This window comes from Medicago truncatula, chromosome 2 (genome assembly GCF_003473485.1).
Source record: "Medicago truncatula cultivar Jemalong A17 chromosome 2, MtrunA17r5.0-ANR, whole genome shotgun sequence".
NCBI lineage: Eukaryota > Viridiplantae > Streptophyta > Magnoliopsida > Fabales > Fabaceae > Medicago > Medicago truncatula.
This window is the reverse complement of record NC_053043.1, coordinates 24069877-24082905: the sequence shown is the minus strand read 5'-3', so window position 1 is coordinate 24082905 and position 13029 is coordinate 24069877. Positions and strand designations below refer to the sequence as shown.

Genomic DNA, 13029 nt, shown 5'->3' with positions numbered 1-13029 from the left:
CCACCCCGAACAACCTTCACTAGAGGTATATCCTTGCCTCTCAACTTCTTCAGCTCACGGTCTTCGATTCTCAACGGTAAGGTCTCAACTGTAAGGTTGTCCCTAACCTGCACATCATCTCTCGGAATAACATGAAACACATCATGCAAATTCGAAAGATGTGGTGGCAAACCCACTCTGTATGCCACTGTTCCAACCCTCTCTGATATTTGATACGGACCAACGAACTTTGGAGTCAACTTCTTAGACTTCAATGCACGTCCTACACCCGTCATAGGAGTAACTCTCAGAAACACATGATCTCCCTCTTGAAACTCAAGGGCCTTTCTACGCTTGTCATGATAACTCTTCTGTCGACTCTGCGACTTTTTCATCTTTTCTCTTATCATCTTGACCTTCTCCGTAGTCTGATGAACCAAATCCGGTCCCAACACAACACTTTCTCTTGACTCAAACCAGCATAAAGGAGTTCCGCACCTCCGACCATACAAAGCTTCGAACGGTGCCATACCAATACCCGAATGGTAACTGTTGTACGTGAACTCTATCAACGGTAGGTGACTATCCCAAGCTCCACCTTGCTCAAGTACACACACTCTCAGCAAATCCTCTAATGATTGGATCGTCCTCTCCGACTGACCATCTGTCTGTGGATGATAAGCCGAACTCAACCTCAACTTCGAACCCAAGGAATCTTGCAAACTCTTCCAAAATCTTGAAGTGAACCTTGGATCTCTATCCGATACAATACTCGACGGTACACCATGTAACTTCACAATATTGTGACTATAAATCTCCGCCCTGAGCTACCGGATAATTGATATTAATTGGAATAAAGTGTGCCGACTTCGTTAACCTATCGACAACCACCCAAATGGCATCATGCCCTCTCGGAGTGTTAGGTAAACTCGTCACAAAATCCATAGAAATGCCGTCCCACTTCCACTCCGGTGTAACGCCCACTTTCGTTTAATTATTTATTTAATCGAGTTTAAGCGATTATATCATATTTTTATGATATATGTGTGAGTTTTGTTGAATTAAGATGATTTAAGTTGATTTGGATAATTTAATGTGTTTTGGTGATTTGATAAGATTATGAGACTTATTTTATTGTTAAATAAAATAAGATTTGATAAGAAAATAAAAATATGAAAAATATTTAGTTAAGGTCTATTTTGATATTTTAGATAGTTTTGGGGGAGAAAGTGAGATAAGATAAGGAATTAAGAGGAGATATAAAAGAGATAGACCTAGTTTAGAAAAAATATTGTTGTACGTACGTTTTTGGAGAAAAGGGAGAAAAAGCTAAGAGAAGAGAGAACCAAGAGAAGGCTGCGATTTTCTTCATACAAGGTAAGGGTGAGACTAATAATTCAGTGATGTTAGTTATTGTAATTCTGATGATTAATTGACAAAGTTAGGATTGATTTAGAAAAGTTTTGGAATTAGGTCAGAACCCTAAAATTGATGATCAAACGGTAAAATTGTGTTAGATTGATGTAGAAACCGTCCTATAACCTTAGAATATGTTTAGGATGAATTCTGGGATTGAAATTAGGCTTAGAACTTTGATAGATGATGATTTTCGTGTAGAAAGTGCATTCTGCCCGAGCTGAAATTCATCGCTCGCCATAGCGAGCTATGATTCTCGCCTCTCGAGTGATGAGCTTCATCGCTCGCCACGCGAGCCTTTCCCCTTTGCCTCGCGAGTCTTTTGGTACAGCTCGCCACGGCGAACAACCTTACTCGCCATAGCGAGTATGACCAGAGAGCATGTTGATTTTCGAGTTTTTGACTTTTGAGTTGAACCTTAGATGCCTTTGAGTACCTTTAGGTACCTACTAATGATTAGGGAACGAATGGGAATGAGATTGAACCTGGAACAACCTTAGTTGGAAAGTTGGCTTGTACTCGCCATGGCGAGCAGACGCTCTCGCCTCGCGAGCACTTCCAGAATTGAGAATTTTAGTGCATTGTGAGACCTGAGTTGTTTGGATTGGTTAGAAAGGAGCTTTAGGTACTTAGTGTGACCTATTAAAGATAATGATCATGAACTGTGAAGCCTTATGAATTGTTAAATAATTACGAAGTGAATTATGGATTGAATTATACTTACTTGAATTGTTGTTGAATGATCAAGAAACTATTGAGAATGATTTGTTATTTAACTTGATGTGATTTGATTATGCTGCAATTGTTATTTAACTAAGTTGCAATGATTATGAATAAGTTGATGATGAACTCCAAATTATTGGAAGTATAAGTGATAAGTCGATTAAGGTGTTTTGTTGTTAGAGTCCATGCATTAGCATTCATTGAGCTTTGTCCTCACCATGATAGAAGCTTTGTCCTCCACACGTTTTAGGAGCTTTGTCCTCTGCACGATTAAAGTATATTAATACTTATGATGACGATTGGTACCACATGCATATAAGTGTCTCAGTTGCATTGTCGCATTGTCAAGGTTTAAAGGTGTTTATGTTATTGATGAAGATTGAAGTTGTGATTATGTGATAAATGTTTATCAACTATGTTATGTTGTTTAAGACTGATTATGATGTTAGTTATGATTTTTGAATTATAATGATTGATGTTATTGTATTATGAAATATCACCCCTTCTGCTTGAAAATGTTGCTCTTCGTATGAGTAACTTGCAGGTGATCGTGCTTAAGTGTGCAGTTTGCTGTTGTGAGTGGCCTTGCCTCACTGTGTCGTCTAGGTCGCTCTGATACGTAACGGGATGGGGTTATATGTTATGCATGCTTCATTCTCTTACGTGACTATTATGTTATTTTTATAATATTATGGATTATGATTTGAAATATTTTGATGAGGCCTGCGTGCCAAAACGTTTTATGGATGATGAAATAATTTCCGCTGCAATGTTTAAGATATTTGGTTAAATTGTTATTTAATTGGTTTTGATTATGTTAATGTGATATCCCGTTTGTTTATGCTGTTTACTCTGATAATTGTTTAAGGAATTTTTATATTGGGAAAACGGGGTGTTACATCCGGCACATCTAACGGTGTCAACAACCCTGCAAGCTTCTGATGCTCAACCTTAGACTTCTGACAAGTCAAACACGCATACACAAACTGAGCAACATCACGTTTCAACCCAGACCACCAAAACAACTTCTTCAAGTCATGATACATTTTTGTAGCTCCCGGGTGAATACTCTAGCTACTCTTGTGACTTTCTTCTAGAATCAACTTTTCCAACTCATCACTATCAGGAATGCAAATTCTTCCTCTGAACCTCAACACACCCTGATCATCAACTTTGAAGTCAATATCTTCCGTTTCATTATTAGCAACCATCAAATCAACAAACTTGACATCCACTTGTTGTGCTTCTCGGATACTATTCAAGAAATCACATTAATCTTCAGCATCCCCAACTGTACAGTCTGAGGTGTCAACTCACAGACAAGACTCAAGTCTCTAAACTGCTCTAGCAAATCAAATTCTTTTACCATCATAGCAGACATATGCAACGTCTTCCTACTTATGGCATCTGCAACCACATTTGCTTTACCCGATGGTAATTCAAACCAAAATCATAATCTTTCAACAGCTCTAGCCATCTCCTCTGCCTCATGTTCAATTCTTTCTGATCAAATAAATATTTTAAACTTTTATGGTCACTAAATACTTCAAATCTGGAACCGTATAAATAATGCCTCCAAATCTTCAAAACAAAAACCACTGCAGCCAACTCCAAATCATGTGTAGGATAATTCCTTCCATGAACTCTCAACTGCCTAGAAGCATAAGCTACCACTTTACCATCTTGCATCAAAACACCACCTAAGCCCAACTTGGACGCATCACAATATACAACAAAAGGTTCTTCCGGCTTCGGTAAAATCAAAATAGGAGCAGTCATCAACCTTCGCTTCAATTCATTGAAACTACTCTCACACTGAGCATCCTACACAAAAGACTTACCTTTACAGGTCAACTAAGTCAACATAAGTGCTAACTTCGAAAATCCTTCAATAAACCTGCGGTAATAACCAGCCAAACCCAAGAAACTTCTAAGCTCTGTAACCGATTTCGGAGTTGATGAGTCATTTATTATCTGTTTTTATATGATATTTAGTTTAGTTTTAATTAGATTTTATTTTATTTTATATTAGTATTATTTCCTTTTTGAGATAGTTTACTACAAATTGCATTTTATTATATTTCAGGAACAAATATTTGATGGATTGAATCTTGGAGCAAAAGAAAGGGACTTGGAGCTGATTCAGTGCGAAAATACGAATATTCAGAGACAAAAATATGTCTCCCCCAAAGTCAGAAGCTTGGCACGGCCCGTGCTAGCACTGGCACGGCCGTGCCACCATCTAGAGTCAAGGCTCCTTTTATTATTATTATCTTTCAATCGCTTGAAAACACCAACTTACAACTCATTTCTCCTCTAATCATTATCAAAGGTTAATTGAATTAAACTACTCCCTGTCGGAACGATACTCTTTTCATACTACTTCGGTAAGACCGTGCACTTGCGGTTTTATCTCATCAAGTTTTTGGCGCCGCTGCGGGGGAGTAAACTAATTTAATTAACTCTTTCTTTGTGATTAGAACTCTTTCTTCTTCCTCTTTTCTTCTCTTCTTCTCTCTTTCTTTCCTTACACTTGACTTCTTGGGTAGCATAAAATAATAGATAACATGGCTGAAGAACGCACTCTTAAGGAGTATTCGATCCCTTCTTCGGATGAGCCATGCACTATTATAGTTTACCCAACGGTTGAAGGTAGTAGCTTCAAAATAAAACCTGCACTACTAAGTTTGGTGCAACAAAACCAGTTTTCTGGATCACCCTCTGAAGACCCAAATTTGCATATCTCAACCTTTTGGAGACTTAGTGTAACTTACAAAGACGACCAAGAGGTCGTTAGGCTACATCTATTCCCTTTTTCTCTAAAAGATAGGGCCAACAATTGGTTCAATTCTTTAAAACCCGGCTCCATCACCTCATGGGATCAACTGAGGCGAGAATTCCTTTGCCGTTTCTTTCCCCCATAAAAAACCGCCCAACTTAGGGGAAGGCTTTACCAATTTACTTAAGAAAACGGGGAATCTCTTTACGATGTGTGGGAGCGTTTTAAAGAAATACTTAGACTTTGTCCCCATCATGGTTTGGAGAAATGGTTAATCATCCACACCTTTTACAATGGTTTAACATCTAACACTAAGTTAACTGTTGATGCAGCTGCAGGTGGTGCCCTAATGAACAAGGATTTTACAACAGCTTATGCCTTGATTCAAGACATGGCTCTAAACCTTTTTCAATGGACTGAAGAGAAAGCAATCATCAATTCTTCACCCTCTGAAAAAGAGGCAGGTATGAACGAAATCTCTTCCTTTGACTATCTATCTACCAAGGTGAATGCACTATCTCAAAGACTTGATCACATGAATACTTGTGTTGTCACACCTACTTTTTCACCTCCATGTGAAGCATGTGGCCTATCTAGTCATTCTAGCATCGATTGCAAACTAGGTAGTATTGAGCAGTTAAACTTTGTTCAGAACAGCCAAAGAGTCGTTCAAAAGTCTCACATTGAACTTTTAATGGAAAACTATTTTCTTAAACAATCCGAACAGCTCCAAGAGCTTAAGGATCAAACTAGACTTTTGAGCGACTCTCTAGCTACTCTCACAACAAAGATAGACTCCATCTCCTCTCACAACAAAACTTCAGAAACTCAGCTCTCCCAAGTAGTTCATAAGGTCGGCCAACCCAACAAAATGAATGTTGTTACACTTAGGAGTGGTAAGCCACAAGAAGACCCCATAGGGAGAACCAAATCCAATGAAAGTGAGAAAGAGATATGCGAACCACCAGTTAGGGAAACCAGGGTAGAAAGAGAAGAACCACGAGGTGAGGAAACCACACCACCTCCCTTTAAGCCAAAAATTCGCTTCCCACAAAGGTTTGCCAAATCTAAGCTAGATGAGCAATTTAAAAAGTTCATAGAAATGATGAACAAAATATACATTGATGTGCCTTTCACCGAAGTCTTAACCCAAATGCCTACCTATGCAAAATTTTTAAAAGAAATCCTTTCTAAAAAGAGAAAAATTGAGGAAGGTGAGACGGTTAACCTTACGGAAGAATGTAGTGCCATCATCCAAAATAAATTACCACCAAAGCTTAAAGACCCAGGTAGTTTTTCCATACCTTGTGTCATAGGGTCAGAAGTAGTGAAGAAAGCTATGTGTGATCTAGGAGCCAGTGTCAGCCTAATGCCTTTATCCCTTTATGAGAGATTAGGAATAGGGGAACTTAAGTCGACTAGGATGACCCTACAACTAGCGGACCGTTCTGTTAAGTACCCAACTATAATCATAGAAGATGTCCCCGTTAAGGTAGGAGAGGTGTACATCCTCGCTGATTTTGTTGTAATGGAGATGGAGGAAGACAACCAAGTACCAATTCTTTTAGGAAGACCTTTCCTTGCTACTGCAGGAGCCATCATTGATGTTAAAAATGCTAAGTTAGCTTTTAAGGTTGGTAAAGAAACTGTTGAATTTGAACTTGCTAAACTAATGAAAAGTCCTTCCATTAAGGACTCTTGTTGCATGATAGATATAGTCGACCATTGCGTGAAAGAATGCTCTTTAACATCAACTACACATGATGGTTTGGAAGTATGCTTGGTAAACAATGCAGGTACAAAGCTGGAAGGGGAGGCAAAAGCTTATGAAGAGTTGTTGAATAGAACCCCTCCAATGGAAGGTTTAAGTGTGGAGGAATTAGTAAAGGAAGAACCAGCACTTCTACCCAAGGGGGCACCGAAAGTAGAGCTTAAACCGCTTCCATCAAATCTAAGGTATGAATTCTTGGGCCCTAACTCCACCTACCCTGTTATTGTGAATGCAAGCCTCGATGAAGTAGAAACTGAAAAGTTACTGTATGTCCTCAAGAAATATCCTAAAGCTATAGGGTACACCATTGACGACATTAAAGGAATAAATCCTTCATTATGCATGCATAGGATACTTCTTGAAGAAGACTATAAACCCTCCATTGAACATCAAAGAAGGCTAAATCCTAATATGAAAGAAGTTGTGAAAAAAGAAGTTTTAAAACTCCTAGATGCAGGTGTTATTTATCCAATTTCTGATTCCAAATGGGTTAGCCCCGTGCAAGTTGTACCTAAGAAGGGTGGTCTCACAGTTATTAAAAATGATAAAAATGAATCCATTGCTACTAGAACCGTCACCGGTTGGAGAATGTGTATTGATTATAGGAAGCTTAATAAAGCAACCCGTAAAGATCACTTCCCTCTCCCTTTTATAGATCAAATGTTAGAAAGGTTAGCTAAGCATTCACATTTTTGTTACTTAGATGGCTATTTCGGATTTTTCCAAATACCCATTCACCCTAATGACCAAGAAAAGACAACTTTTACATGCCCCTTTGGAACCTTTGCCTATAGGAGGATGCCTTTTGGTCTTTGTAATGCCCCTGCTACTTTTCAAAGATGCATGATGTCTATTTTTTCTGACTTTGTTGAAAAGATAATGGAAGTTTTTATGGATGATTTTTCTGTGCATGGATCTAGTTTTGATAATTGTTTGACTAACCTTGAAAAAGTTTTGGAAAGATGTGAGCAGGTGAACCTAGTCTTGAATTGGGAGAAATTTCACTTCATGGTAAGAGAAGGAATTGTCCTAGGACACTTGGTCTCCGAAGAGGTATAGAGGTAGACAATGCAAAAATCGAAATTATTGAAAAAATGCTACCTTCCACCTCAGTCAAAGAAATTAGAAGTTTCCTAGGACATGCAGGGTTCTACCGCCGTTTCATTAAAGATTTTTCATCAATCACTAAACCACTAACAAGTCTACTTCTTAAGGACGCAGACTTTATCTTCGATGATACTTGTTTATAAGCATTTTGCAGGTTGAAAGAAGTACTGATTACTGCCCCAATCATACAACCACCAGATTGGAGCTTGCCTTTTGAAATAATGTGCGACGCAAGCGACTATGCGGTTGGGGCGGTGTTAGGCCAAAGAAAGAAAAAAAAATGCATGCCATATACTATGCCAGTAAGACCCTAGATGAGACACAGGTAAATTATGCCACAACAGAAAAAGAATTGTTAGCAGTTGTATACGCCGTTGACAAATTCAGGCAATACTTGGTGGGATCAAAAATCATTGTTTACACAGATCACTCGGCCATAAAATATTTGCTAAACAAAAAAGATGCCAAACCGAGGTTGATCCGATGGATTTTGCTCCTCCAAGAATTTGACCTTGAAATAAAAGATAAAAAGGGTGTCGAAAATGTTGTCGCTGACCACTTGTCCCAACTTCGGGAGACCAATGAGGATGAGCTACCCTTGGATGATTCCTTCCCGGATGACCAACTCTTCTTATTGGCACAAACTAACGCACCTTGGTATGCAGATTTTGTTAATTTTCTTGCAGCAGGAGTGCTACCACCTGAGTTGAGCTACCAACAAAAGAAGAAGTTCTTCAATGATCTCAAGCACTATTATTGGGATGCGCCTTACCTCTTCAAAAGAGGCTCAGATGGGATTTTCAGAAGATGCATTCCTGAAAACGAGGTAAGTAATATTTTAACCCATTGCCACTCCTCTTCTTATGGTGGCCACGCCAGTACACAAAAGACTTCTTTCAAAAAATTTCATTCTGGTTTCTGGTGGCCATCACTTTTCAAAGATGTGCATCTCTTTATTTCTAAATGTGACAAATGTCAACGCACTGGTAGTATTACTAAAAGAAATGAAATGCCTTTAAACAACATCCTTGAAGTAGAAATTTTTGATGTTTGCGGTATTGACTTTATGGGACCTTTCCCCTCCTCTTTTGGGATTCAATACATATTGGTAGCGGTTGACTATGTGTCCAAATGGGTTGAGGCCATTGCCTCCTCCACTAATGATGCACAAGTTGTTATAAAACTGTTTAAAAAAATCATTTTTCCAAGGTTTGGAGTGCCAAGGGTTTTGATAAGCGATGGAGGGTCTCACTTCATTTCAAAACATTTTGAAAAACATTTGCAAAAACTTGGAGTAAGGCACAAAATTGCAAAACCTTATCACCCACAAACTAGTGGACAAATGGAGGTCTCAAATAGACAAATCAAAGCTATCCTTGAAAAAACTGTTTCAACCTCTAGGAAAGATTGGTCAAGTAAGCTTGACAACGCCCTTTGGGCCTATCGGACGGCTTATAAAACTCCCATTGGAATGACTCCTTTTAAACTAATCTATGGGAAATCTTGTCACCTTCCGGTTGAGCTCGAGCATAAGGCTTTTTGGGCAATTAGAAACCTCAACTTAGACCCCAATTTAGCCGGTGAAAAAAGAAAACTTCAATTAAGCGAGCTAGAAGAACTTAGGATAGATGTCTATGAGAATGCCCGCATTTACAAGGAAAGAACTAAGAATTGGCATAACAAGAAAATCGTCAAAAAGCACTTCAAAAGCGGTGACCTTGTGCTGCTCTTTAATTCTAGGCTAAAGCTCTTTCCAGGTAAACTAAGGTCGCGATGGTCCTGTCCATTTCAAGTTCGCACGGTCTACCCTTATGGGGCAATTGAAATCTTTTCTGAAGAAACCGGATCCTTTACGGTTAATGGGCAAAGGCTAAAAATCTATAATACCGGAGAAGTAAATGAAGTGGTGGCTGATTTTACTCTAAGTGACCCTCCTTAAGGATATTTATCCATATTTTTGTCAAGCTAGTGACAATAAAAGATCGCTTCGTGGGAGGCAACCCACTGATTTAATTGCTTTCTTTGTTTTCTGCTATTTCTCTTTGTTTTGTAGGTAAATGTCCGAGATTGATTAGGAAACTCAAGAAAAAATAAAGTTACAAGACAAAGGTGGCACGGCCCGTGCTTGAGCTGGCACGCCCGTGCCAGGATCCAACACACAAAATCACCAAAGTTGGTAGGAAGACGGCACGACCCGTGCTAAAGTTGGCACGGCCGTGCCAACCTGACAGGCCTCCAGGGTTCAATTTTTTTGGCAAATTGTGAGCTTTTCGCATCCTTTCCCACTAATTCCTTGTTTCTTTCATTTTTCTTCTTAAATCATTGAGGACAATGCTTCTCCTAAGTGTGGGGGGAGCCTAATAAAGTGTCTTTAGTCGTAGTGTTTTCAAACTCCCTTGAACTTTATTCTTTTTGTTTTCTTGTGAAAGGCATTGTTAAGTAGCTTGTTTTTAATGAAATAAAGCATGGAATAAAAAATTTATTGTCTCCTCTCAGTTGGTTGTTTCTTGTACATGAAAGTAAACTCTTTTATTTTAAGTTTTCTCGATATACCCACATCTTGTTTCAAAATGAATAATATTCTCTGTAACACCCCGAAAATTACATGTAATGATTTAATGAAGTTAATTAGAAGAATTCTTGAGTTTAATATTAAATTGATGTTATGATGCTTAATATATATGTTAACTATGAGATAATAGATTACGATGGATAATGACGTACTAGGAAGATTGACAAGATTGAAGAGGAAAACAAATAAATAAAATAAGATAGGAAGAAGGGGGAGGTGTCGAATAGAAGAAAATAACTAAGTGGGGGAGGGAGGAGTAAAAATAATAGGAAATAGAATAGAAAGAATAATAGGTGGAGGCTAGCCCAAGTATAAATAGAGAATTAACAATCTAAAGTCTCAGTTTTTTTTTACGGAACGTGAAAAAGAATAGAAGAGAAGAGCGGAGCGGAGGCAGAGAGAACCCTAGTGCAACAAGGTCAAGCCAAAACCAGATTTTTCAAAGGATTCGAGGTAAGGGGGAGATTCCTACCACTTTAGGGTGTTTAATCTATGATGGGGTAACTTTATTTAGTATGATGTGTTTCTTTTGATATGATTTATGATGGAATTATGATGATGAATAAAGGCAATGATGTTGTTGAACGAATGAGATTTATGAGATTAAGTTAGGGTTAGAAAGTAGAATTGAATTGTGGAAAGAAGTAGCTGATCTAATGGATTAGGGTGATAAAGGATTTTTAGATTGTAGAATAATCACAGACTAAGTTTCCAATCAATATTGGGGTTTGAGCCGATGGAAATTGGGATTTTCGTTTGAAAAGTCGGTGTCCAAATGTTTTGCAAATAAGAGATTATGTGAGGTTTGGGAAATCGATTTTTTTTTTGTTTCATTGAAACTTGAATTTTTCTGTAGATTATGATAGAGCTAAGTGTCAGGAGCGTGTAGGCGAAAACGGCATCGAAAACGGGTTAACGGTTTGGTTTTTATGCGCGAAAACGTGAAGGTTGAAAATCTGAAGTCGTCTGTCAAGTCTGGAAAAATCGTGCCACGATGGGAGACCAACGTGCCACAATGATGTCATACCAGAAACCTTAAAAATGCAATTTTCTTCACTCCAAATGCTTCCAAACTTCTTCCTAAGTGTAGGGACTTTATCCTAACCATCTAGAGATGTTTTTAGGAAGGAAATAACCTTGTATAAAGGGTCTAATGAGTTCATGAGTTGGTCCTTGGGGTAGGAATGGAAGTTGTTAATGATTATAATGAGGTTGAGAGAGTATGCTTAAGTGTCATTAGGATTTGATTATCTCAAAAAATCAAAAGAGATTAGGTAGTGAAACGATGAGGGACTTAGAAGCGAAGTAGAGAGAGTTGTGAGAGGGTAATTCAAGAACTAATTAGGATCAAAATAGTAGTAAATTAGAGTAAATGATAGATGCAACTATGAGACTACATGAAGAGCAAGAACTAGGGTAAATTAAAGAGACACGATGGTAAATGAATAAGGTAATAAATGACGTTAATGACGTGGCAAAGTATGAAGTAAGGTTCAAGATATGAATGAGTTAAAGAAATGAAAATACGATGATAAGAGGGAATAATAGAGTAGATGATTATGGGTAATTGATGAGGTTAAACATAATATCTTTAAATAATAATGAGCTTAGGAAGGTTGTTAAGTTGTAGGGAATAAGAGTTAATATAAGCGGTAATGTTAAAGAGTTGATGATGTGCATATCAACGAGGAGAAGGATAGGTAGGTTTAATGCATGGATAAGATGAAGGATGAAGTATGTCACTAGGAGTAAAAGATGCAGAGAATGAAAATCAAACTAATGGTGGGTGTAAGATATAAATATGATGTGAATATGACAAACTTATGAGTTAGACATAAGTAGATGAATATATGGTGTAAAATAATGATGAGTTTCTAATGATGTAAGATGATGATGTAAAATGATGTTATGATTTTTAAAGACGAATGATGTAAAATGATGTATGACGAATTACGTACTTGTTTTCTAATAACAAGCAATATGACGAGTAACTATGACGTAAAGATGATGTGTTGTTTATGTTTCTTCTAAATGATGTTTTGGTGGGTCCACATGCATCATATCATACTGCATAATGACGAATGAATGACGGATGTAAGTTCAGTAACACACCTCTGACTTACATTATTATGACGATAGGATCCGGTACCGGCATGCATGTAGGTCTAGGGATGAAGTATGTTGCATATAGGTCATGTTAGGTGAACTTTGATATGTGATAATAATGTGAATATGATATGTGTTAAAGGAGTGCATAAGATGTATGTGTTAATGATGTTTATGAAATGAATTGTGTGAATATTATGATGAATGATTGAGGATGGTATGATGAATGATTGATGATGATGAGATGAAGAACCGATGAAGATATGATTATATACTTTATTATTCATGTATCCCAATATATGTTATGATGTGAATTCTCACCCCTTTGTTGTTGTTTTGTGTATTTTGGTGTCTGTACCCTTGGGGTACAGATATTCAGGACGAGGAGCTTTAGATTTGCGAGATGCTTAGAAGGTGGTGATGGGGGACATACCACCGTAGCTATTATTTCGGATATTAAGTAGTCGAATAGATATGTGCTCTGATCTGTAACACTGGGGCTTCGGTTAAGCGTTGAATGTTCTTAAATTATAAAGTTAATTTAAGTACTATGATGGTTTAAGTTTTTTTTATTAA

General features: G+C 37.8%; 1 non-coding gene and 1 pseudogene across 1 annotated transcript; one reads left to right on the top strand and one right to left on the bottom strand.

Moving 5' to 3' along the window:
- Positions 1–4685: 4685 nt before the first annotated feature.
- LOC120578331 (uncharacterized) lies at positions 4686–9714 on the top strand (annotated as a pseudogene).
- Positions 5052–5158, bottom strand: LOC120578817 (small nucleolar RNA R71). The gene has a single exon (XR_005644626.1). It is a non-coding gene; the product is annotated as a small nucleolar RNA R71 (small nucleolar RNA).
- Positions 9715–13029: the final 3315 nt, after the last annotated feature.